At 44.9% G+C, this 27,055-nt stretch overlaps 1 protein-coding gene and 1 long non-coding RNA gene across 28 annotated transcripts in view; one reads left to right on the top strand and one right to left on the bottom strand.

The window, feature by feature from the left end:
• Positions 1–27,055, top strand: part of DLGAP1 (DLG associated protein 1) — a 305,491-nt gene that overhangs the window by 206,428 nt on the left and 72,008 nt on the right. The gene's annotated exons all lie outside the window — the stretch shown is intronic.
• On the bottom strand, positions 1,222–26,215 carry LOC102736514 (uncharacterized). Of its 9 annotated transcripts, none has more exons than XR_014139694.1 (8): positions 25,153–26,047; positions 18,765–19,240; positions 13,366–13,497; positions 10,930–11,017; positions 10,109–10,364; positions 8,072–8,244; positions 5,423–7,858; positions 1,222–4,455 (listed from the first exon to the last, which is right to left on the bottom strand). It is a non-coding gene; the product is annotated as an uncharacterized LOC102736514 (long non-coding RNA). The 9 variants fall into 9 exon arrangements; XR_014139693.1 differs by having other exon boundaries at positions 1,222–5,686; positions 7,127–7,858; positions 25,153–26,046; XR_014139695.1 differs by lacking the exon at positions 25,153–26,047 and adding an exon at positions 26,094–26,176 and having other exon boundaries at positions 1,222–7,858.

Below are 27,055 nucleotides of genomic sequence, written 5' to 3'. Positions count from 1 at the left end.
AATTCAAGCAATATTCTCAATATAATTTACAAATGTCTGGAATTTCATTCATATAATACATTACACATAAATAAGAAATTGAAAACTTGGAGAAGCAAAAGGTAATTAGACAATGATAGTGAAGTCAAGAAGGAAAGTCCAAAAATGTCTTTTAACCTTTCGGAAAACAAAAAAAGGAAAGGGAGATCAAAGTTTTCAATTAGAGGAAAGAATCTCATTTGGATAGCAATAAATACATAATATGTTTTTTCCTTTGGAATAGATTATAAAGACTATAAAACACTGTATTTTAGAAGAATGGTTCATCTTTTTTAACTTAATTTTTCTTCATAATATATACAAGAAATACAAGTCTATGCTGGTAGGTCCAAATCTTACTTTGTTTAAAGAAAAAAGTCTCCACAATACTCATCCAGTCACAATGTCATGGTTTTGTGTATCCCTGCAGATATTTTCTAAACATATACACAAATGGAATAATTACATAGTGTATGCACAAACAAAATCATTCTCATCTGTTCTACAACTTTTTTCACTTGACATTGTATCTTTAGCATCTGTTTACATTAGTATACATAGAGTTGCTTCCTTTTTTTTTTTTAAAGTAAGCTCTATGCTCAACATGGGGCTTGAACTCATGACCCTGAGATCAAGAGTCACATGCTCTACCGACTGAGCCAGCCAGGCGCCCTAGGTTATTTCTTTTTTAATATCTGCATAAAATTCTACTTTTATGGATGGCCATAGGTTATTTAACTTATTCCTTTGTGGAAATTAAAGTAGTATTTAGTATTTTTAGAGCTGAAATTCTTAATCTAGATCAATGAATGGGTTTTAGAGTGTCCCTTCGACCATCTGAAATTATAATCTCAATTTGTATATGTATACGTGTGTGCATTATCTCTGGAGAAGAGCATCTATAGCTTTCAACAGATTATCTAAGAAGTCAAAGACCCCAAATGTAAAAGGGCCTCTTCATTATAGAATCTGTAGAATTGCAACTTCAGTGAAATTTTAGAAAACAGGATTGAATAGTTACGGAATAGTGTTTCTAAACTTTTTAAAAATCCAAAGCACCTCTTGATATACTTTACATACATACATATACATGATCACCATTAGCATAAATTCCCTCTTTCCACTCAGAAATTCTAATAAACTTCCCCAAAAGAAATATACAAAGCATCCCTTTCCCTGTTCCTTTTTGTGGGCGCCCCCCCGCCCAAGTCACAGGAAGAGTCATAGCACCTCCAGCCAAAAAAAAGTGCCCAGGCTTCACTTTCAGTCACTGTAATATAAAAACCAATAAATATTTCATCTTATAAATTTAAAATTATGTTCTCGTAGGGTTTCACTTGTAGTAATATGGCAGAATCCATACATCCGTAAGTATACATATATATCCTTCAAAACACCCAAGATCTAATGAGTTAATAAGGAGTTACTGGAAAGCGGGAAGTTAGAGAGGTAACTAAAACAGTAAAGGTGCTTCTTCTGCATGGAGGGCATTTGCTGAATCAGGCTGATCACAAGTTTAGGTTCTGATAATATCCTAGAGTAGGAAGAAGTGAGCAGACGTTAAAGCCCCAGTCTTCCCAAGGAGACGTCTAATGAGAAAACTATCCCATAAAACTTGCACCCCAAAAGATTACACTCTACAGGTGAGCATGAACCAGAAGGTAAGTATATCCCTATGATCCACTTCCCCTTCCCCCCACTCCAAACAAAACATAGCAAAATAAAACACACATACACCAAGAAAACTCCTACCTTGGTACTAACGTACTAAAGCTTCATGAGAAGCTGTAACCACACATGGACTTCTTTCACATCCTGGGCCCAAAGTTACATTGGCTGAGTGGTTCAAAGGACCTCAGGCTATGGATATTTCCATGATAATCCTTTACAGAAAAAGGAATATTTTTCTAGGCCCCAAATAACTTTGCAAAATAATTTTGCAAGGAACATGATCTTCTCACTGTCAAAAATGACTAAGCACACAAGGAAACAAGGCACCATGAAGAAGAGAACAGTTGCAACCAACGATTAAGATGTTAAATTATTAGAATTAAAATAAACAGCTTTGGGCACCTGGGTGGCTCAGTCAGTTAAGCGTCTGCCTTCTCCTCAGGTCATGATCCCAGGGTCCTGGGACTGAGCCCCACGTCAGGCTCCCTGCTCAGTGGGGAGTGTCTGCTTCTCCCTCTCCCTCTGCCCCTCCCCCTGCTCATGCTCTCTCAAATAAAATCTTTAATAAAAATAAATAAAATAGGCTTTTCCCTTCTAAGAAAGGTAAATCTTAAAGTTTGTGGGATTCAGATGTTATAAATATAGTTATACATATACTGGCTATGTGTAAATAAAAGATAAGCTTTAGAAGATCTACAGGGAACAAGAAACCAAAAGTGATTAGGAGATTTGAAAAAGTAGTTACTTCTGGGGAAAGGAGAGGTGGTTTATAATGGGGAAAAGGTGCAGAGGGGGCTGGGAGCTGGGTACTTTTAGGGTGCTGATCACATTCCAAATCATGATCCTGGATTGTGGTTTGTAATTATTCTTTAAGAATATTACATAGAGAAAGAGCCCCTTGATAAAATAATAAATACATTATAAGGCAACCTATCCTTTTTTTTTTTTTAAGATTGTATTTATTTATTTAAGAGAGAGCACAGGAGCTCCCACACAGGCTGGTCGATGGCGGGGGGCGGGGTGGGGGGAGCAGAGGAGGAGGGAGAAGAAGAGGGTAAGAATCCAAGCAGACTCCACACTGAGCACTGAGGCTGAGGTGGGACTCTGGGCTCGATCCCACAACCCTGAGATCATAACCTGAGCTAACACCAAAAGTCGGAAGCTCAATGACTGAGTCACCAAAGCATCTCTAGTCTTTACAAAAACTACCCTCTGTCCCGTTTCCCCCCCTGAAGAGTCTGTTATGCCCTCCTGTTGGAGAATCAGCTGGATGATGTTTGAGGTTGTAGAACACAGGGGAATGATTACAGAGAGAAGGTAGGAGGAAGCACGCATGCTCAGACAGCCCCTTCTACCTCATGGATCTGTAATGGGGGGAGAACATAAAGAAAGACTAATGAACATTCAGACTGAACAAATCCACTCCCCGCATTTTTGTGCTTGGGACCTGGCCCTTGTCTGAAGCCCTACAACTTCTCCAGTCTGTTTGTCCCAAGAGCATACGTAACCTAAGTATTAGTCATCACACACCAGAAATAATTGGTAAAAAAAAGTTAATAATGCTAATAAAATATTAGTACTATTTTTATAGATGATGTAATTCTCTCAGAATTAAATGTTTAACAACTTGAGATGGAATTCACATACCATAAAATTCATCCATTTAAAGTATGTATTTAGATGTTTTGGGGTTTGTTTTAGTAGATTCAGAGTTGTGCAACCATCACCCACAATTTAAGTTCAGAACATTTTCATCATCCCAATTAGTCACTCTCCACTCTCCACTCCCTACCCCCAAACCTAGGCAACCACTAATCTACTTTCTGTCCCTCAGAATTAAAATTTATGCTTCTGGTTTAACTGCCTTAAAGCAAACTATTTTGTATTATGAATCCTTGAAGCTGTTCCAATTCTAATCTCCTGAAAATAATTCAGGAGAATTATTGCTAATTCAGCCTCCAACTGTTTCCTTTGGGGCATCTGTGTGGCGCCACCTTGAGGAACATTACACATGCCAGGCAGCTCCATGGCAAAAGCTTGACCAGGAGGTGGTCTCTCCCTACCACCATAACCCACTCAGGCCCAAACACACACACAGCCTCCAACAGGATGTGAGGATAGAAAATGCCAACACAGCAGCAGGTCTTGGCCACCAAAGCTAATAGGTGGAATATACCCATTCCTAAGATAACCTCATGAATAGCTGTAGAATTTGGCAGGCATGCAATCATAGGCTTATAATGGGCTAGAGATAGATTTCCATGGAGGAGGAAGAGAAGCCTGCTTGGGAGAGAAAATGGAGAACCACCTCCTTCGGGAAGCAGGCCAGTAATGTCCACTGCCAAGAACCCTGGCTAGGTGGCAGGAGAGGCTCTGTGAGGTGGGCACTGAGAGGATGCAAGGGCTCCTTGTTTTGGTTCTTCCCTTTCGCACACTCTGCATGTGGTGGTAGATTTTCTTCTATAAGCATCCGTGAAAGACCATGATTTTGTCTTTTGGGATGGGAGGAGCACCCAATGAAAGCTGCCTGGGGCTCTGTAGTCTATTTCTTGGGGTTTAGATTATTTTGCTCTTGAGGCACTGTCTCAGTCTTTGGAGGCTGCTAGAAAAAATACCAGAGTCTGGGTGGCTTCACAACGGACATTTGTTTCTCACTGTTCTGGAGTCTAGAAAGTCTGAGATCAAAGCGCCAGCAGGGTCAACATCTAGTGAGGGCTCGCTTCTTGGGTTGCAGGCAGTAGCCTTTTTGCTGTGTCCTCACATGACCTTTATATGTGGCGAGAGAGAAAGACAGGCATCTCCTCTTGTAAGGACACTAATCCCATCAGGAGGACCCCTATCCTCATGACCTCATCTAAACCTTATCACCTCCCAAAGGCCCCACCTCCAAACACCATCATTTTAGGGGATAGAGCTTCAACGTAAGAATTTAAGGAGGACACAAACATTCACCCTTAGGTGATATGGCCTAAATCAGATGTAATACTGTGACCAATCCTTCCCTTGGCTTACACAGAATAAATAGAATAAACTTGAATTAAAAGGGGGCAGGATATTCTTCATCTGTTCATTTCCCTTGTTCTTTATAATTAGTCTTTATCGTGACCTTTGGGGGCATCTTGAATCTTTTAAAAATTAAACTGTTTCTGTGGAGGTAAAAATCAACAGGCTTTTCCCTTCTAAGAAAGGTAAATTTTCAAGTTTGTGGGATTCGGGTGGTGAGTGAGCGAGCCACAAAGTAGTGTCGTACAACTCAGAGAAAATGACAAGGCAGAAATGAACGGGCAGCCGGGCTGCTGCCCTTGAAATTCCAGGGGCTCCCTGAGCCCCTCTGGTTCCCGGAATGCTGTCACTCGGCTGCCTGTGGCGGCTGAGGAAAAACCTAGCAGCTCCCCTAAGGGAGCGGGACAACACCTCATCTGCCATCAGGGGCCAGATCCCCAAAGTGATGCCCTCAGAGCCCCGCACTACACAGGCGGTGGCACAGGCGAGCACAGAGTGGCCGGTCACATTCTGGCAGCGTGTCTACCAGTGAGACCCTCCAATGGTGAAAGGGACCGTTCACACCCTGGTCACCGGTGCCCACTGTCTTCACAGAAAAGGCTGACATGACCCGATCGGCCGGGCTCCTTTTGTGTGTCCTGAGAAAGGAGGGGCAGAAGTGACAGGGGGAAAGCCTGGGTTCCCCTGAGCGCCAGCATTTTATAATCTCATCTCAAGGGCTGTCACTCACCCAGAAAGGTCCTGAAGGCGCCTCACTTCTGCTTCTGAAGCAGCAGGATGCGGTAGCGGCTGTCTGGGTGCCCTGGAGGCCCCAGGAGGAGGCAGGTAAAGTATCGGAGCCACCCGGACCGGGCACTGAGGGGGACATGGGAACAACCAGCTCGGGACCAGCCACATCCCCCCCACTGCTGCAGAAAGTTCCAGCAGCTGGGAAGCACCGAGAAACGCCTTCACATTATAGGTGACTTTTCCTCATCACCGAGCCTTGAAGAACCTGAGAGAGAGGTGTTAGCAGCACTTAAAATGGGCTGAATCCCTTATAAGGATGAACTTGTGATTTGGATCCCTGATACATGTGAAGCCTGGAAATAGACTAAAATCACGGCTGGAGTAAATAATAGCTCTTTGTTGCAATTAGCAACATGAATTACAATTAATGACAATAAGTAACAATAGTATAAGCATTGACTTTGCCTGGGTGGCTCAGTTGTTAAGCGTCTGCCTTCGGCTCAGGTCATGATCCAAGAGTCCTGGGATCGAGCCCCGCATCGGGCTCCCTGCTCAGCAGGAAGCCTGCTTCTCCCTCTCCCGCTCCCCCTGCTTGTGTTCCCTCTCTTGCTATGTCTCTCTCTCTGTCAAATAAATAAATAAAATCTTTAAAAAAAAAAAATAATAAGCATTGACTTCGTTCTAGGCCCTGCCCTAGGACCTTGGCATACATTATTTCACTAAATTTCTCATGACCTCTATCAGATAAGTACTTTAGCATGCCCGGTTACAGACGCAGAGAGATTCAGTGCCCAAGATCACCCAGCTAATAGGAGGCAGACCCAGGACTGAAACCCATGTCTGTCTGATTCTAAAACTTTAAGCTGTGCCTGGAAGGGATGACGTCACTCAGGCTTTCAGAAGCGAGTACTTTTTCCAATTAGCCAGGTCAGGATTGAGCAAGGAGTTGGGAGGGAATAGCCACCTGCTGCTGCCCCAAGCTGGGCCAAGGGCAAGGCCCTGTCACCACGATCTAGCCTTATTCTTGGTCTTTTCCATAGGCACAGGCTGTGTGAAGGGGGTGGGGACCTGTAGGGACATGGAGACTGAACTCTGGGCTCCCCCTCATCCCGCTTTCCCATGCAGACCCCATCTTGGGGTTGAGAACTTTGCCCATCCTTCCCAGATTCCAAACCAAGCATAAATCACAAAATAACTAATCTAAGTGTAGATTCAATAGGAACACATCCACTTTCAAGGGTCCCCAGGTACCCGTCACTCAGTAAGAACCAGCCCAGTGCCTAGGTGGCTCAGTCATTAAGCGTCTGCCTTTAGCTCAGGTCATGATCCCAGGGTCCTGGGATCGAGTCCCACATCGGGCTCCCTGCTCTGCGGGAAGCCTGCTTCTCCCTCTCCCACTCCCCCTGCTTGTGTTCCCTCTCTCGCTGTCTCTCCCTCTGTTGAAAAATAAATAAAATCTTTAAAAAAAAAAAAAAAGAACCAGCCCAGGTCACTTACTTTTAAGGTGAACCCTGGTGTGCACTGGAGTCACCTGAATGCTCGTAGAGCCCACCTGGGGGGTTTCTCCATCAGTAGGTCTGGGGTATAGCCAGAGTCTGAGACACAATTTCCAGGTGCCCTGACACTGTGGGTTAGACCACCTTTGAGAACCACCACTTTAGGGGATGGAAGCTTTAGCTCTCTCATTTCATTGTGGGGCACTTACCACTGCCCATGTACATGTGATAGTAACTCTTCCCAAGGACTTCCATCCTCACCACCTGGGCTGGTTTCCCGTGGCTGCTGTAACAAGTTGCCATGATCTTGTGACTTAACACCAATCATCTTACAGCTTTGTGGTCTCAAATAGGTAGGCAGGGCTGCGCTCCACTGTGGAGGCTCTAGGGGAGAATCCACTTCCTTGCCTCTTCCAGCTTCTAGAGGCTGCTTGGCTACTTATATTCTTGGCCTTGTGGCCGATGCATCTCCAAAGCCAGCAGGATGTAGCATCTTAAAACCTCACGTCCCCCATCCCCCTTTTCTCCCCAACCCGTTTCCAACACCTCTCCTTCTCTGATCCTGACCCTCCTATCTCCCTCTTATAGGGACCCTTGTGATTACATTGGGGACACCTAGATAATCCAGGTTCATCTTGCCATTTTAAAATCCTTAACTTAATCACATTGGCCAAGTCCCCACTGCTGTGTAAGGTAACACACTCACAGATTTCAAAGATTCAGAATTTAGAGACTATTGTTTTGCCTATTGCCCCACCCACCCTACCACCTGTTTAAACAGCAGGTGTCCCTCCTTCCCACAAAAGAACACCAAAACAGTATCGGGATTTGAGCGATGCAATCCTTCTTACTTTCCCGGTAATAAAGGTCCTTTATAGGACAAAGGTCTTGTCTTTTATTACAAGAGGGGAGAAGTTAGTGAAGTGCCCATCAAGATGAGCCTCTTTTTTTTTTTTTTTAAAGATTTTATTTATTTTTTTTTAGAGAGTGAGCGAGAGAGAAACAGCATGAGAGGGGAGAGGGTCAGAGGGAGAAGCAGGCTCCCCGCTGAGCCGGGAGCCCGATGTGGGACTCGATCCCAGGACCCTGGGATCATGACCTGAGCCGAAGACAGACGCTTAACCATCTGAGCCACCCAGGCGCCCAAGATGAGCCTCTTAAGACCATGCCCCAAACACCAGCTAAGTCTCCCCATACTTGCCAGACTTTTTAGAATCTAGAGCCGCAGTGCCTCCTCTTCAGAGCCAAGAGCCTCCGGTGGCCCCACTGGGCTTGTTCACTCCGGGCTCAGTCAGAAGCACCACCTTCCGAACCTGCTAGCAGGCCGCTTGTGAAAGACACAGAAAGAGGAATTGAATTAAAAGTCTTTCTTGCCTTTTGAATTTCTGATTATTACCTTCAGAATTTCTGGGCTGAGGTCCCAACCTCAAGGCTGTGAAATTTCTGTTGGTGGGTATATTAATTTGCTGAAGCTGCCATAACAAAGTACCACAGATGGGGTGGCTTAAACAACAGAAATGTATTTTCTGACAGTTCTGGAGGCTGGATGTCCAAGGCCAAGGTGGGGGCAGGTTGCTTCTTCAGAGGTCCCTCTCCTTGGCTTGCAGATGGCTCCCTTCTCCCTGTGTCCCCACATGGTCCCTCCTCTGTGAACATGTGCCCCTGGTGCTTCTCTTTTTTTTTTAAGATTTTATTTATTTACTTGACAGAGAAAGAGTGAGAGAGCACAAGCAGGGGGAGCGGCAGGGAGCCCAAGGTGGGGCTCAATCCCAGGACCCTGGGATCATGACCTGAGCTGAAGGCAGATGCTTAACCTACTGAGCCCCTCAGGCGTTTCCTTCCCCCCTTCTCTCTCTTCTTATAAGGACACCAGTCTTACTGGATTCAGGCCCACACTAATGACCTCATTGTAACTTAATCACCCCTTTAAAGACCCTGTCTCCAAATACAGTTGTTCTGATGTCCTGAGAGTTAGGACTTCCACATATGAACTTGGGGGTGGGCGTGGAGACACAGTTCAGCCCGTATCAGTGGGCTGGGGCCCTGGGAGATTCCAGAAGGTTACTTCTAGTGTATCAGGTGGGCTAGATAGAAGTAGCATGAGAGTCGGGGAGAGGAAGGCCAGGCTGTTGAATTTAAGAGTGCACCTCAGCCCAGAACAGCCTTTTTGGTCTTAGATTAGGGGTGGGAGGAACGCAGAGAAGGTCAAAGTAGCCCCCAAAGGCTCAGGCTCAGTCTGTGTGAGCAAGCAGCAGGATTTAAGGCCCACCTTCCCCAGAGCCAATTCTCTGCAGAAGGTTTTTTGCTTAATACATAATTCATAGCTAATCACAGAAAGTCCACCAAGTCCTTACACACCGCCGACACAGGGGAACCCAAGGGGCAGACACGGAGCGTTTGTGTTTGAGGCTCTGAAAGGGCTGTGTGAGAGAAAGTGATTTCATTCTCCAGGCATGGTTCTGAGAGGGAAGTCAAACCGCCCACAAGCTGAAACAAACCGAACAGCCTTATCTTAGTCTTGATTCCCCGCTCCTCTTTCTTCAAAGCCATTTAGAGGCAGGACACTGTGAACTGTCACTGTCAGAGTAAGTGCCATTGCAAGGTCCTTCCCAGGACATGTTGGGTCTATGACTCACAGGACCTGGAATCTCTGACATTTTTCCTTGACAAACCTTCATTACTTGCTGGTCAGACTCATTAACCAACATAGGCTTAAAATACATAAATATATAAGGACACACACACAAGGAAATAAGCCGGTCCCAAAAGAGACAAATACCGTATGATTCCACTTACACAAAGGACCTAGAGTGATCAAATTCATACAGACAGAAAGTGGAATGGCGGTTGCCAGGGGCTAGGGGAGAGGGAAGGATAGGGAGTTGTTTTATGGGGACAGAAATTTAGTTTTGGGAGATGACAAGAGTTCTGGAGCCTGCTTGCACAACAATGTGAATGTACTTACTGTAGACTTAAAAATAGTTAACATGGTAAATTTTGTGTGATATATATTTTAGCACAGCTTTTTTTTTTTTTTCCTTCCAAAAAGGCTGCTGGAAGCAATCATATAATGGAAAAAACACATGGCTGGGGTCAGGCCAACCTAGGTTAACCCCATCTCTGCCACTCACTAGTTTGGGGGCAATTTTCTGTTTTATTTCCATGTAACAAATCACCCAAAAACTTAGTACCTTAAAACAATAGCAATCATCTTGTTAGTCCTGTTTGTAAGGGCCAGGAATCTGGGAAGACCTTCTGCTGGGTAGTTCTGGTTCAGGGGCTCTCCCAGGCTTGCAGTTGGTGAGGCGCTAGAACTGGGGGCTCGCTGAGCATCTCTTTCTCTTCCAATAGCCTCAAGGCTTCTCCATGTGACTTTTCCACATGGCTGATGGCGGCTTCGGGGCAACTGGACAGCTCCTGTGGTGGCTCAGGGCTTCGGGCAGGCAGCTGCCCCAGGGAGAGAGGTAGAAATTGCATCACCTTTTCTGATCTAGCCTCAGAGGTCATACAGGTCACTGCCTTCACACTCCCTCAGTCAAAAACAAATCATACAGCCCCCAGATTCAAAGGGAGGGGAACTAGACTCCACCTCTTGACAGGAAGTGGCAAAGTTCCAGAACAGGGCTTGGCCAGCTATGCCCTCAGACCATATCTGGTTCACCTCTCCAAAACAGCCCCGCTCACTCATTTGCATGTTGGCGTTGGCTTTGGCTTTGCCACAATGGCAAAGTTAAGTGTTTGGGACCAGAGAGCGCATGGTCCACAAAGCCTAAAATCTTTTTTTTTTTTTTTAAGATTTTAGTTATTTATTTGTGTGTGAGAGAGAGGACAAGCTGGGGGAGGAGGGGCAGAGGGAGAGGGAGAAGCAGGCTCCCTGTTGAGCAGGGAGCCCAATGTGGGGCTGGATCCCAGGACCCCAGGATCATGACCTGAGCCAAAGGCAGATGCTTACCCAACTGAGCCACTTGAGTGCCCCAAATATTTACAGCTCTTGATAGAAAAGTTTCCTGACCTGTTCTGGAAGAATCTGTCAGAAAATACGGTTGCATCCACCTCTGGCAGGTTACCAGCCTCTCTGAACCTCTCCTCCATCTCCAAATCTGTAAAATGGAATGAAGGTCATGTGGAAAAAGTACTTAGCACAATTCCACGCCTACACAGGTAAAGTATAAAATGTAGTTCTTCCCTTTCCTGGCCTTATTATGATTTGAGAGCCACAGAATGATGTTTGTGGCCACAATAGGTCTATTAGCAGTGTCAGAAATTCCCAATTTTAGACACTCCTTGGAATTAAGGCAGACTTTACAGAGAACCTTTTTTTAAAATACATTTTTATTACTCTGGAGGAAAGAAATGTTTGCAAGAACTTTTCTAAAAATTCAATGCATTCATTTATCAGACTCGCTAGAGTTTTACCCTTCAAAGAGGGAGCATCTAAGGGAATGAAAGAGATCTGGAAAATTTGGAATTGACTGAGTGGGGAAGAACAGGGTGGCAGATCTCCCTTTAGCTATGGAGAGAAAGAGGAAATTTTACCTACTTTACATTTGTGCTCAGAGCTGCCCTGCCTCAGACGAAGCAAAGAAAAATGTTTTCTTGGTCTCCCCTTACCCATCACCTCCCTTTCCCATTGCTCGGACTAGCTAGCTCCACTCCAACTGCCTCCCACCTGCCAAGGTCTCCCTTGGATTTTTCTCTCATCATCTGGCTATTGCTAAGGCCAATTCCCCAGCAACTCCCTCAAAGATTATCTGCGCACGACCCAGCTCTCCTCCTTGCACCAAATTCACAAAGGGGCATCGTAGAGCCTATTTATTAAGTGCCTTCGGATTCTATCTCTTTATAAGCAAGTTTCTATTTAAGAAAATAGAGACCCCCAATTAGCACTTACCATGGTAACATTAGACCTGCCAGTCCCAACTTTTCTACTCATTTATTCAAAACCATCAGTTATCAACTCTATATATGCAGTGTATGAAAAATTATTTTCTATCTCCTCTCCAAGTTTTGTTTGATTCCCGTCACTTTTAAAATTCACTTAGCTTCACTCTAAGCAATGTTGGAAGAACTGTTCGTTTTTAATGCAGCTATTTGTTGCCATGTTATTTTTATATCAAATATTATGAGTGTTTTGGGGTGGATGCGAGGGGAAGTATTAGAGACCATTCCCTTTGGTCCTATTAATTTTTACAGCATTCCCCCCTCTTATTTACCTAAATTTGCAATTTCATGCAAATTTTATAAAACTATCCCCAGAGCTCCAACTCAACATTAGCCACAGGCCAACTCAATTTATGCTGCTCCAGGAAGAATTGTGGTTTGGGGGGCGCCTGGATGGCTCAGTTGTTAAGCATCTGCCTTCGGCTCAGGTCATGACCCCAGGGTCCTGGGATCAAGCCCCGCATCGGGCTCACTGCTCAGTGGGGACCCTGCTTCTCCCTCTGCCTGCCGCTTCCCCTGCTTCTGCTCTCTAATAAATAAATAAAATCTTAAAAAAAAAAAAAAGAATTGTGGTTTGGAAAAATTACTCAGCTGGCTCCCAAAAAAGTAACAATTGTTAGGACTGTTGCTGTTGTTCCTACTACAGCTGCAGAGCACTTTGCAGTTTACAAAGGGCTTTCACACCTGCTGCCTCTTTCATGTTCACCATAACAACTACCTTATAGTCATGGTCCCATTCTACAGATTATTACAAAATGAAACAGAATGCACTCTACAGATTGTTACAAATGAAGCACAGAATACTTAAGTGCATTGCCCGAGATCACAGACCTACCAATTTACAGAACTGGAATTCCAAAGACTTTTGCTTCATCCAGGCATTCCATTCATTTATAAATTCATACCTTTTTTTTTAAAGATTTATTTAATTTTAGAGAGAGAGAGCAGGGCAGGAGTGGGGGCAGAGGAAATGAGAGACTTGAGAAGACTCTGCACTGAGCATGGGGTCAGACACAGGGCTCTATCCCATGACCCTGACACCATGACATGAGCTGAAATCAAGAGTTGGCCACTTAACCAATTGTGCCACCCAGGCACCCCATAAATCCATACTTTCCAAGTGTCCTAGGCACAGGGCCCTCTCAACCAACACTGTTCCTTTTACTCCTTTCTCCAGAATGCCAACCCTTTTCTTCCTGAGAAAGGTTAGGTTGATTTTTTTTTTCAAAGACTTTTATTTATTGGGGTGCTTGGGTGGCTCAGTCGTTAAGCGTCTGCCTTCAGCTCAGGTCATGATCCCAGGGTCCTGGGATCGAGCCCTGCATCAGGCTCCTTGCTCAGCAGGAGGCCTGCTTCTCCCTCTCCCACTCCCCCTGCTTGTGTTCCCTCTCTCGCTGTCTCTCTGCCAAATAAATAAATAAATAATCTTAAAAAAAAAAAAAGATTTTTATTTATTTATCTGAGAGAAAGAGAGAGCATGAGTTTTGTCTCATCACATACCACCTACCTGGCACTGGACAAGATAAATAAGACACCTGGTTGTCATGGAGATGGGCTGGTATAATCTCACCACCTTTGGATGGAACTATCGCTTCGGAGTGTCACAGGCCTTTTGCACAGGATGCACCTGGCTTAGTAGCTGCTAAGACAAAAGGAAGGGATTTCTCTTATAACATTATTGTTGCTGTTACTGTATACTATTTATTGAGCACTTACTATCTGTCAGGCAATGTGGTGAGCATTTCTCATATGTTACTTCATTTTATTCTCCCAACAACCCCCTAAGGAAGGTATTCTAATCCTCATTTTACACAATAAGAAACTGATATTCAAAGAGAGTAAGCAACCTTCCCCAGGTGGCACACTTTTAAATCAAGGTCCCCCTCTAAAACTTACATTTTTAAAAATTTTTTTTTCCAAGATTTTATTTATTTATTTGTCAGAGAGAGATAGCGAGAGAGGGAACACAAGCAGGGGGAGTGGGAGAGGGAGAAGCAGGCTTCCCGCTGAGCAGGGAGCCCGAGGCGGGGCTCGATCCCAGGACTCTGGGAGCATGACCCGAGGGGAAGGCAGACGTTTAACGACTGAGCCACCCAGACGCTCCTAAAACTTACATTTTGAAACATCATGCAATATTGTCTCTCAGGCATGGAAAGCAAAGAAGTTGTTGTTTAATAGATTTCTAGTAATTTAAGTAGATAATTTTAGGGCTGGTATCTTACCCTATTACCCTAGTAATCTAAAGAAATCCAGTTTACAGGCCTTAAGCAGAGTTTGGAGAGGGTCTGCAACTTTAAATTCTCAAGTACTTGAACTTAGAGTAAGCAGGTCCCATGCATATCCTGCCCTCCCACCCTCTCTGGCTGGAAATCATGAGTGTTGGTTATGAAGGCAAAGGGAAACATACTTGCAAGTGCTTTTGTTTTTGTCTTTTCTGAACTCTAGAGAGCATGAAAAAGTTTTAAACCACTAATAAGGATCTATCCAGCAAGACATCAGAAATTCATGGCAATTTCTGCCTCTTCCAAAGCTCAAGACAGCAGAGGCTGGAGGTAGTCACAGTGTATGATTTGAACGAGTGGTGGAAGGTGGAGGGGTGCAGGCCCTCTGGAGACAGCCCCAGCTGGAGGCTGCAGAGCTGCTGGATGGGGTACAATGGCAGAAGGCTGGTAAGGACTCAGCTGAAGAGCAGAATGGGCAAGGGACAACTCTGCACCCTCGGAAAGTGTGTCTAGCTTATAAAAGATGCATCACCTTCATGGTCAATTACATCTTCTCTGTGCATCTCCTATTCGTAGGTGGTTACTGGGCTGCCATGGGAGAGCATGGAACTGCTTGAAACTGGGCAGTGAAGGAAGGCTCTCTAAAGAGAGAATTTATGAGTTGAGACCAGAGTGATAAGATGAAGTTTTAATATTAGACACCAGGGAGAGGCATCTGAAAATGTGTGTTCATGCCTGTAACATCTGTGCCAGGCCCTTCATGTTATGGAAACCCAAACATCTGAAAAGTATAGAATTTCCCCCCTTGGGAAGTTTGCAAGATGGTTTTTTGTTATATTTGAATATTGTTGTATCCAATAATGTAGGAAGGAGAGGAAGGGCAAAGAGCCTACCTCCTGGGTGTCAGACAGAAGTGCCACACTGTGTCACCTTACACTATATTCACTTCCTCATTCATCTCATTACACCATGAGATCATCAGTGTCACTGCCCTAACTCAGCAGATGAAAAAACAGAGGTCAGAAGAGTTGAATCCTATGAGGTCATGTAGCCTCTAATTGGCAGGTCAGGATTTGCACCAGGTCTGGCTGACTTTGAAGAACTACCTTTTCCAGTCACCACGCTACTATGGATGAAGTTGGGCCACCAAGGCTGAGAGTCTTTCTGAAATACAGAAATCTTGGTCTGGTGATATCTTGTATAATAGAATTTGTCATACAGAATCATTTAATCCAAGAAGTAAATAGAGTAGTAAACAAAGATCTACCTGATCGCTAATTTTCCTCATTCTCGTCCAAGAGCATTGGAATAGTACTGTAAAAAGCACTGCGATGAGGTTTTTTTGTTTGTTTTTGGGGTTTTTTGTTTTTGTGTTTGTTTTTGGTTTTTTTTTTGGAGAGAGTGTGTGTGAGCACAGGGGGTTGGGGGCAGGAGGGGCAGAGGGAAAGAGAATCCTAAGCAGGCTCCACACCCAGCACCGAGCCCAACACAGGGCTCAATCTCACGACCCTGAGCTCATGACCTGAGCTAAAGTCAAGAGTCTGATGCTTAACTGACTGAGCCACCAGGCGCCCCTGTGATGAATTTTATAATAAAGATATGTAGGAGCTACTAATGGAACACAAACGAAGTGAACCTTGATGAATGAACAGGAGTGTTCAAGGACGCTTAGCATATATAAATTCATTTGCATAAGTCTAAGTCAAATAAATAAGTAAATAAAATTTTAGAAATAAAATCAAAGTGACTTAGATGGGAAAGGCATTCGTTTTCTCAAATAATAGCAAATCCAGAGGTAAGGCAGCCAATGAATATATCCAGACCAGCATCCTGCCATCTTTCCACCCGTCATCCTCAATGTGGGTTTGTCTGCTCAGGCAGATGCCCCTTGTGGTCCCCAGATGGCAGCCACACTTCAGGGTATCTCTTGCTGATGACAACGTCCAGAGGAAGAAAATGAATGTCCCTGCCTTGTGTTGCTTTAACTAGGGAGGTAAACCTTCCTAGAATCATTCCCATCAGACGTCCCTTCAACGAAGATTCAGCCTCCAAATCTAGGTCAGCGGCTGACTTCCCAAAAAGTCATGGCTGCTTGGAAAAGTTAACAGCATTGAGGTCCTGTTGGCAAGGAGGGCGGTGACGAGAGAGCAAACAGCAATGTGTGTGCCACAGGCAAGAAGACATGTAAAAAAGATGGCATTCTGGAAACAATAAGCTGTTAGGTGTGAAAACATCAGGAGTTCTATGCCAGTGTTCATGGTATTTTATGGGACAATGTTCCTTAAGCTCCTAAAGACAGTGAAATATCAAACAATATTAAGAGGCTTTCATTATTTTTTTAAATGTGGGATTCATACAAAATTTCCTTCAAATCCAGGGCACCTGGGTGGCTTGGTTGAGCAGCTGCCTTCGGCTCAGGTCATGATCCCAGGGTCCTGGGATTGAGCCCCGCATCATTGGGCTCCTTGGCTCAGCAGGGAGCCTGCTTCTCCCTCTTCCTCTGCCCCTCCCTCTTCCTCTGCCCCTCCCCTGCTCCTTCTCTCTCTCTCAAATAAATAAATAAAATCTTAAAAAAAAAAAAATCCTTCAAAACCAAATGGTTAAAAAAAAAGAAAAAATACACAGCAATATATATGGTAAAAATGAAATTAGTCAGGTGTCACAACAGTGATGACCTAATAGTGTATCTAATTGGTATTCTGACATGTATATGTTTTTATGATTACAATAGCGATGATTTTTTTAATTAGAAAATTTAGAGAAGCCCAAAGAATAAAGTAAAAATCATCCATAAGCACATCACATGGCTCTAACTGCTTGATGTCAGAGTAGTTTTATACAGAATTACAACAGTGACTTTTTTTCTTTGTTAGAGTGCACTTTCATGTCAATTTCTTTTTTTTTTTTAAGATTTTTATTTATTTATTATTGAGAGAGAGAGAGAATGATAGAGAGAGCACATGAGGAGGGGAGGGTCAGAGGGAGAAGCAGACCCCCCGCCGAGCAGGGAGCCCGATGTGGGACTCGATCCTGGGACTCCAGGATCATGACCTGAGCCGAAGGCAGTCGCCCAACCGACTGAGCCACCCAGGCGCCCTCATGTCAATTTCTTCTTATCATAATATTCTGTCAAATTTTCTGCCAAAGGCAAGCTACTGCTGATCAGTTTAGGGAAAAGAGCAACAGACCTGCTTCTAAATTAAAGAATTTAAAGTTGCTGTTTTTGTTTCTTTTTTCCCCCTAAAGAGGTAAATTTCTGTAGCCTTTCTACTTAATAGAGCAGGTTCTCTAAACCCAGACTCTGTAACATACATAAGTAAGGCAAGTGGCAAAGTGCTGGTGTGGGATGCTGCGAGAGCAGCTGCAAGCACTGGAGCAAGGTCTCTTCCCAGCGAGATGCAGAATGGTTTATGAGTCAAGGTGGCAGTTCCCAGCACTCAGAAAGGGATAAGGATGTGCTGGTTGGAACCTTCAGGAAGGCTGTGTCTGTCCCATGGGCTTTCATGGAATGACCACTACAAGGGGTCGTGGGGATGTGCAGATTTCTTTACTTTTTCATTTCCAATATAAAAAGAAAATCTGAACATATCTCCATATAATAGCAAACAACAGCAAGACTTCTCTTCTAAATGTCGGGAACTGCCTGGGCAGGACTCCATTATTAGAGGTTGCTGTTTTATTTTAAGTCCCCTTTTTCTTTCCAGGGAACTTGATGGTTTTAATGACGAAGAGTAAAAGCAGTCGGGAGGATGCAGAGTTCCAAGGCCCTTTTGAAAAGTGAGCAGGAAACCCAGTTATTCAGAATCTCCAAAGCCCTAGACTTCATGCGAGACTTTCTCCTGTGGGCAGACCTGTCAGCTGGAGAGTGACAGTTTCTGTTCAGTATCTTCAACCCTTGCTCCAAGTGTATCCAGCAGCGTGGAAGCAGACATAAGGACAGACCCAGTGAGACCAATTAGAAAAGTGTTTCTCAGAATATTGTGGCCAACAAAATTCATTTTTACCTGTTGCCCAGAATGTACACAGATCCAGATGCACACACAAACTGAAACAAGTCTCACAAAACAGTACTTACTTTTTCCTTTGTCTGACGCAATCTCACATTTTCTAATCTGCTTCATTTTTTAAATGGTGAAACCGCATGACCCACCTCAACTGATTTCATGACCCCTGAATAAGTCACAACTGGTGGTTAGAGAAACGGTGAGTTAGGAAGTTGCTGTGATCCTCCAGAGAGGAGGTAATAGGATCTAGTAAAGCAGAAAGAGGGCTTGTAGGAGGTAGGATTCCAGACGGATTTAAGAGGAGGAAGGACTCAAAGGAATTAGAGATAATGCCCAGTTTGGGCTTGAGCTCTGGGTAGATAAAGGGATCATTTGCAGAGATGGGTAGCGTTAACTGCAAGACGTAGTATGAGGGTCAAGATAAGGAGCATTTGAGGAATGCCCCTTTTTGGGGTAAACACAAATGTCTCCCTGAATTTGAAGCAGAGCGAAGAAAAACTAAGGACCACATTACATAACTCCAGAGTGTGTTCAACTTTTGCTAAAAGAGAGAGCAAAATGGGGCGATGGAAAAAAGGCAATCATTAACGGGGAGGAGTGGGCTCTGAGCCTGGAAATTCTACTTGGAAAGGACAGTCCAGCTCCAATTCCCAGGGAAACAGCCCAGATCAAAGACTCACCTGGCGCTCTGCTATTGGTGCGCACAGGGCTTTTGTAAGGCTGAGAATAGGGTAAGGATAGCCTATGGCTTTTCATTTAGCAAACCCGTTGGCAGGAGTTCACTTCTTTACGCACAAAGTTGGCGTCAAATTTAGAATTCCCCATCACCAGTTCAGAAACTTAACAGGCATTTCTTAGGCACTTCTTAGAAAAATGGGAATCCATTAACTTTATTCTTCATGCACGCTCTCTGACAGCATCGGGTCAAAGGGACTTTTTTCCTTCCCCTTTTCATAGCTTCCACAGTGGCAATCCTTCTCCTTCTAAATCTTTTCTTTTACAAAACAATAGGGAGTGGTGGTAGCCTGTGGCTAGTTGAAGATTTCGAACAATAGGTGTTTCTGAGCCGAGCTTATTGAAACGGTCTTGTCTGTGTCCTGGGGGAGATTGTAAATGAGATGTCAACAGGAGCTCTTTTGTGCAGATGGCATTCAGCCTGAAAGAGAGGAATTTCCTTACTGTGCTAGTATTTAAAGTAGATTTGTTGCTGCTTTTGCTAAAACTTTTTATCCAACTGCCTGAGCTAACAGCACTGAATGAGTCACTCGGTGTGATTGTGACTTCCTTCCCTCCTTAGCAAAGCCCTGACTCAGTCATTTACATTTAGAAAGGAAGACTCCTAAGAAGATTTCTTGGATTTTCATCAGTTTGAGCCTCTTTTCTAGACCGTCATGTGGACCTGAGCTGTCAGCAATCCTGTTACCCCCAGGAGAGGGCAGCCTGGCCAGGCTGTTTTTCTCACTCCCGGGAAAACTCCTGGCTGTTTTGCTTGCTTGCTTTTAAAATCCAAGGAGAGAGAGAGTTTCCTGCCTTAAGCCTTTTCCTTTCTCCCTTTTTTTTTTTTTTTTTGTAAATGACAGGCAATTTCAGTTTACTATAATTACCACGGAGGTTTGACTAACTCCACCCTTAGATGATAAGGCAACTGCTTTATTACCTCTCAGCCAGGTGCCTGAGGGTGACAGGACTTGCCTTTATCTGGAGACCTGACAAGGTATCAGCAACTGCAAATGGGCTGAATCTTTGAGCAGTAGCCATCCAAATGCTTCCCTTCTCTGTGATCCATTTCCCGGCTCTTTATTGGTAGTTACTTTCAATCCAAACACCAGCGCTGCTTTCCTCTAGTTTTTCCGCATTCCTGCACCTTGGCATGTCAGCCGTCATACTGCTACCACAATTACAAACGGTGTAAATTACAAACCCCGGCCCCAAGCCTGCACCAGACTGTATTAACATCCTTTGGCTTGGTAGATTTGCTGTGGGTATAGTTGCCTTTTCAAATTGAGGCTTGATATAATCTTTCACCTGTGACCAGAAATCCAAAATAATCAAATCGTTTTGCCTTTACTTTCTCTGGTTCTTTTTTGAAAAGGAGAATGTCACCCACAGCAGGAGGGAGTGCAGTGCTTGTTTTAGATACTGAACATTTCTAGTGCTTCATCTATGTATGTCTGCTGTTCTCTAATGTGTTTACCTGCCCCTAGGTTTATTCTTTAATTCAAGCTCTTACATGGATTATCTCCTATCGGGTTGGAAATGTGGTGTAAAAATGTGCGTTTTGAAAATAATTTTGGGGGCGCCTGGATGGCTCAGTCAGTTAAGCATCTGCCTTCAGCTCAGGTCGTGATCCCAGGGTCCTGGGATCCAGTCCCCATGTGGGCTCCTTGCTCAGCGGGGAGTCTGCTTCTCCCTCTGCCCTGCTTGTGCTCTCTCTCTCTCTCAAATACATAAAATGAAAGAAAGAAGGAAAAGAAAGGGAAAGGAAAGTAAGAAAGAAAGAAAAGAATTTTCAAACTGTGTCTATTAGGTAGGGCTCCAGTGAGTTAAGAGTGCCTTTGCAGAGAAACTTCTAGGTGAGTGTTCTAAGCTGCATGTACTTAGCATGGTGCCCAGCCTGGACCTAGCACAGAGCCACCCTCCTGTGAATACAAATTATGGTGGGTCAAGAAGAACATTGGTTTCATTTATTTTACTGGGAAGTAACTATAGCCTGAGGGCAGGGGTGAGAATGAGAAAGAGAATGACAGAAAAAATGAGTGAAAACACATCCACGCAACCTTGCAAATATGAGGTGTTTATCTTCAAGAACACATAAGACTATCCCATTCTGTGGTTTATGTACACATCATTCCACCTTGTGGGGAAAGGTTACTTGAAAGCCCCTACTAGCATCCCAATTACCATTTTCACAAAAATCAAAACTAGATGTTTCTGAATACAGTGTGTGAAACCAATGAACACCCAGAACTCCAACACGGTCAAGAAAAGAGAGACGATGTCAGGAGTATCATCAAACCTGATCTTGGATCTCTCTTTTCTTTAAACATATGGAAACCTTGCCCTCCTACAATGCAGAGTCCGCCACCACCCCTCCCCACCCATCCACCATCCCCCCATCCTTTCCATAGGCTTGGTTGGGACACAGCTCCAGGCAGGGCCTGAGATGCCTCTGAAGGAGAAAGTCCCCAGCTGGAGCACTTACTGCTCCAAGGCTTCCAAAAGGAGCAGGGAAACATCATTCCTTCATCTGCAATTCTGAAAGCCATTGGCCAAAACCTGACCTTGGAACTGCTTGCAGTGTGACTGGTCTACCTCTTCTGGCAGACAAACAGGTTAGAGTACATGATTCAGAGGCGCTGCCCCAGACCCCCGGGGTATGGCAGGTATATTCGCTTTCTACAATCCAAAAAAGTTCTAAATTCCAAACACATTCAACCAAGAGAGTCAGATAAGGACTTTTAGATACAGCCAATATTCTCATACGGGTTCAAAGGAGAATCTTAAGGACAAAACTAGAAGGCAGCTATTTCAAATCTAAGTAAGGAGGCTTAGGTGGGAAGAAGTCAGGCTCCAGCCAGACTCCACCCTGGAGAACCTGGGCAGCTCACCCTCTCCAGCCTCACTTGCAGAATTGGGATTCTAGGTACAGCGCCTGGCTCTCTTGGACACAGTGAAGGCGGACGAGGTGGGGGCAGGTAGACTAGTAAATCGATACCAATTTTAGTGCGGGCCTCATCAGTCTCCTAGGTTATTTTTATTAAATTTTTGCCAAATGACAAAAACCCAACTGTAAAGTAGAATTTGTAATGCAATTTTTAAGGGGCCCTTTCCATACCAACTGTAAAGACTGACTGGAGGACCGAAGTCCTGTTTGTAGCGTAGTATAGACAGACAGGCCTGGGGACACCTGGACAGGTCCTTCTCTGGATCTGTGTTCTCATCTGTCAGGGACACAGTTGGATAAGGAGGTGTCATTTTAAGCACTGATTCAGTTATTTGAGACTCAGTAGCGGGCTGGTCTCCTTCCTGGGCCGAGTTGGCTGACAGAAACTGTGTTCTACAGATTAACCCAGGCAGTTTTCCTGTTTTTCCTTTGAAAAGGGGGGTTTCAGAGAGGAAAGAAGAATGGAGTGGGATGAATAATTAACTGCCTAACTACACACACCAGGGCGTCCTGTGGCCTCCCAAATGCCCTGCTCTCCAGACCCAGATAATTACTCCTCATCGTGCTGAAACCAACAGGAAGGAATGGTGGATGCATTTTCTTTCTTCTACACTTCCCCACACATCCTGTTTTCCCAGGTTGGGGGATTTGAGCTTGCCTTGTGCAAAAGCTTCTGCTCCAGGCCAAGCCCTCCCGCAGACCCCCCCCCCGTCCATAGGGCAGCAGAAGCAGGCAGCTGATAGGGCTGCCCCCTCTCCAAAGCCCAGGCCTTGACAGTGAGCAGGGGCTACCGACACATCCAGCTGGAAGTTCCAGTCAGGACTTAACCTGACTGGACTCGTGACACACGCTGGTTTGCACACAGGTCACTCGCTGCACAGCCAACTGACTTTCTCAAGCAGGACAAGTTGGCAATACATGCCTGATACCCTGTTCCCACCGACCGTCAGCTACTCCATACAGACCCGGGGTGAGGTAGGCTTGAGTTCTATTTTGTTTACCAGACACCAAACAACATGGCAAGAGAGTCCTATTTGGTTGTGTGATTCCACTCCAGATTTTTCCCTTTATTCTAGGCTCCAGGTCCCACTGTGCAGGTGCTACCAATTCTCATGAAATAAGACCAGGAGGTAAAGAAAGTTCTTGGCTCTCAGATATCCACCTTGTGCAAGCAGAGAATAGCAGAATATTAAGAGGGCAAAGAAAGGCAGATGCACGGGAAAAGAGCAGTTAGCATCATGGGCCCCTCCCGAGGCCATTTGCTGAGGGCCCGTGGATAAAGCCAAACAGAGGATGGAGGAAGTTAGGTGAATAATCCATAGGGCTAACTGCTTTCAGGTGGCATTAGTATGGGCTTTTTGCATACTAGCTCATGGTGAAAGTTGGCCAATCACAATCGCACTCAGCCAGCCCTTGGCCAATGCCAAACAGAAGTGGGCATCGGTGACAGGAGATTCAATTGTAATATCCAACGTCACAGAAAATGGCTTTGCCGAGTATTCATTTCACTTCTACCCCAGTGACCTCCCTTTCCAGATTAGTAGTCCTTTTTTCTTTTTCTCCAGGAAATGTCTTCTCATCCCTGTTCATTCCTTCATGTAACAAGTACTTTACTACAGTACTCCCATGTGCCATGCACGTTCCAAGCACTGCAGTCATCATGAATAGAACGGACAATGCCTGACCTGCTGGTTCTTACATCCTTAACTATATTCCTTTCTCAGAATTCCTACTCAAGGGAAAAAAAAAATTACCTACAGAGTCTATAGGAAAGTATCACTGTGAAGTGACATCTGACAAGAAATGAAAGCTAGCTGATGAGAAGCTTAAAAGAAAAATTTCCTTCCCCACTCCTGGCACCATCCTTACCCCAGGCCTTGTAGTCCTTAGTCTGCACTAACCTGAGGAGTTGGTAGACCAACTGCCCAAACAGGAAACCTTATATAATTTGCTAACCCTGACCTTGGGCCCTGAATCTTCCCCTCCTGTAAACAATCCATTCAATCCAGGAAAACCTGCAGACTGGCTGGGACAAATTTTGAAAAACACACACAATGTTACAAACATTGAAAAAAAATCCCTAAGTCCTAGAGGAAGTGACATATCTGACTCAATGGTAGAAATCACTTCATAAAGTGATGGAACAAATGGAAACTTAATCCTAACAGATGAAACTGCCACGGCAGTCACTTCTGTACATGGATGACTCAACAGCACCTGTTGGAAAGACCGGGAAAATGAGCCGTGAAATCCTGATCACATTCCCTTCTGGTAGCAGTGGCCCTGCCTTGCAAATTAGTAAGCCCCATGTTCTCAACATCCTGCCTTCAGTATTTGTGCCTAGATCTTAAGGAGGCTATGACTCACTGTGGCTACTGGTCAAATGATTCTTACTCAGAGCTGTGGGCTTTTAATCTTTAGTATTAAATGGTCTAGGCAAATACTAGCCAAATGTCTGTCTACTTTCAAGATGTTCCTTTGAAATGATTGATTTCAGGCAACAACTGGTTTTCCATATGGTAACCCTCAATTTCTAATATTATTTAACTTGCTGCCAAGCTTCATTAAAAGTCCACATTAGAAGTTTTAGACCTCAGTCCCCTAACGTGGGCCTTCTAAAATGACTTTCCTCCAAACATCGTTTAACTTCCTTTAATTTTGTTAATTAATGGAACTTTCTGAAGAGCACAGTTATTTTGATCTAAACCTCTTGCTTAGTTTCCAGTTAACATTTCCAGAGGGAGAAAGAAAGGATGCCCTCACAACTGGCGGGAGCTATCAGCAGCTCACAACTGTAGCCTTCCCTCCAAATCAGAGACATCAGAAGGGGGAGTACCTGAGAGAAAGAAGACTGGTTAAAAATAGTGCCCTTGGCACTTCTGTGGGTGTTTGCCCCACACAGAGAATAAAAGCTAAACTGGTACTGCAGGCCCTACTCTCTGGGAAGCTGGGCCTGCAGTCTGGGAATCCTAAATAATCCTTACAAGTAGACTAACTGGAAGCCAGAGATGTGAATTAAAAATGTTCCTGCCCCAGAGAAAGGTTTCTACATACAAGTCACAAAATCACATGAAGATTAAAAATGCAAAATGCAAGTCCCGCCCGGCAGGAATCCTCAGTTTCTTGGCTCTTACTCCTTGCTGCCACCCACCTAACCAACCGGCTACAGCAGTTCTTGCTTTTCAACTTGCCGCCATAGAAAATGTTACCCTAGCTGCTGTTGAAAAACAACAACAAAAAACACAACTTCAACCCAGAGATCTTATGCTGCAGCTAGGGTAAAATTTTTGGTAAGGCGAGAAGTTAAAAGGCAAAGACGTTCTGAATCTTGACTAGCGCTCTTGATGTCTTTTTGGAAGACAAGTCTAGCAAAGATGTCCTGCCCTTCCCCTAGCGTGACTTACCTCGGGTCTGAGCCGCGGATTTCAGGGTACCTCGGTGATGTTCCGAGCTTAGCCACAAGGCGGCACTCGAGAGCAGGGCTGCCTGCCGCAGTACCTTTTTCTCAGCTTCTTGGCTGGGGGGTGGGGCGGGGTACGGGTGCGGGGGGGGGGGAGATGCTGCTGGCTTTTTAAAAAAAATCCATTTGTTCTCTGAGATGATGCCACTTGCTATTTTATAAAGCAAAGGTTGCCACGTTACCTGTTGCCAGGTTCCTGGGAGGGCTTGGGGGAAATGTGGGCGAGAAAGGTACAGCACGAAGCCCTCCAGCTTGGTGCCTTTCAAGCTCTTTGGACGGGGCAGGCGCTGACGTTTGGAGAGCAGCTGCCGCGCATTGCCTGAGCATTGTTTGGTTGTAGTTCTAACAGAGGAGTGGCTGCCTGTTACATCATTTCCAGGCATGAAGTGCCTGGGGCTTTTTTCCCCCGTTTTTAATGAGTAACTCTGACCCTCCCTCCCTGGATTTTGGTACAGTACAGGCACTGTGCGCCACAGCCTCACCTCAGGAAAGCCCAAGTTTTGTAGCAACTTGTTAAAACAACTTGGGGGCCTCCTAGAAAAGGAAAAAAAAAAAAAAGCTGTGACTCTGAAACAAACCTTCCCATTCTTCCCTGGGAGAACAATGTTGTGTTTGATTAGCAGCGGAGGGCGGCTGCCCCCGAGATCTGGTCTCCCGCAAGAGCCGGGCTGCTATCACATGAATAGATCTCCAAGCCAGACAAGCCGAGGCTTGGGGCATTTGTCTGGCATTAGGAAGTGTCTGGAATACTAGTAACTACCAACTGGCAAGTCCTATGACTAAAGAGTTATTACACCACCCCTCCCTCTCTGTCCACATTCCCTGCCCTTCCCCTACACGCTCACACAAGCGTGCTTTTTTCTACTTCGGCGGAGAAAAGGTTACCTAGTCTCTGTGGTTTCCGTGGAGGCCGGCTTTGGTGGAAACCGTTCTCATAGCCACGGCCCTGGAGCCAACACTAACCCGGAGAGCAGGCGAGAAGCCGGGTCGCGTTCCCAGGAGCCCCGCGCGGGCCCCCGCCCTCTCACCGTGAGGCCGGCTCTGAGCCGACCACTGACCGCCGCACTTCGGGTGGCCTGGAGATGTTCAGCTGTAAATATTTTGAAACAAGGCAGCGATTTTTCCATGTGTTATTTTGTGGAGCTCCTTTTTTTTTTTTTTGCAGTATTTTTATTTTTATTTTGAGAGACAGCGCGCACAATAGAGCGGTTGGGAGGGGTGGGAGGGGCAGAAGGAGAAGGGGAGAGAGGATCTTAAGCAGGCTCCTAGCCCAGCGCCGAGCCAACTTTTGCAGTATTTTTAAAAGATGCGGCTGGTGCACCCCTTGTTGACCACTCCAAATTTGTTCATTCTCCATGCCTTTGACAGGTTCCTGCAGGGTGCAAAGTACAGTGTTGGGGGCCGTTTGGGGGCATTTTCTCCTGGGAAGCATCACTCTTTACTGGATAAGGTATTTAATCTAAGGTTTAATGGGCGGATGAATACAGGTGGTTTGGGGGAAGGAAAAGAGCTGGGATTGAGGCCTCTGAGTTATGCTAACCCCACTACTTAGTAGCTGTGTAAGACAGAGACCTCAGTTACCTGCTCTAAGCCTCAGTCTTACCATCAGACAAATGGGGAGACTAAGAGCTTCCTCTGTCATGAGACCATGTCTATTAAATTCTTAGCACAGTGTGTTACAGAGTAAGGATTCACTCTCTGGTGATTTGATCTAATGGTACTCGTGGAGAGTATGAACTAAAGGGGCACCCTGCTGGCTCAGTTGGTGGAGCACACGACTCTTGATCCCTGCGGTCCTGAGTTCAAGCCTCATGTTGGGTATAGAGCTTAAAAAAATTAAAAAAAAA

Source organism: Leptonychotes weddellii, chromosome 13 (genome assembly GCF_054177405.1).
Source record: "Leptonychotes weddellii isolate Sample4059 chromosome 13, ASM5417740v2, whole genome shotgun sequence".
In the NCBI taxonomy this organism is placed as follows: Eukaryota; Metazoa; Chordata; class Mammalia; order Carnivora; family Phocidae; genus Leptonychotes; species Leptonychotes weddellii.
Note: the sequence above shows the minus strand (reverse complement) of the source record. Positions and strands in the feature narration are given on the sequence as shown.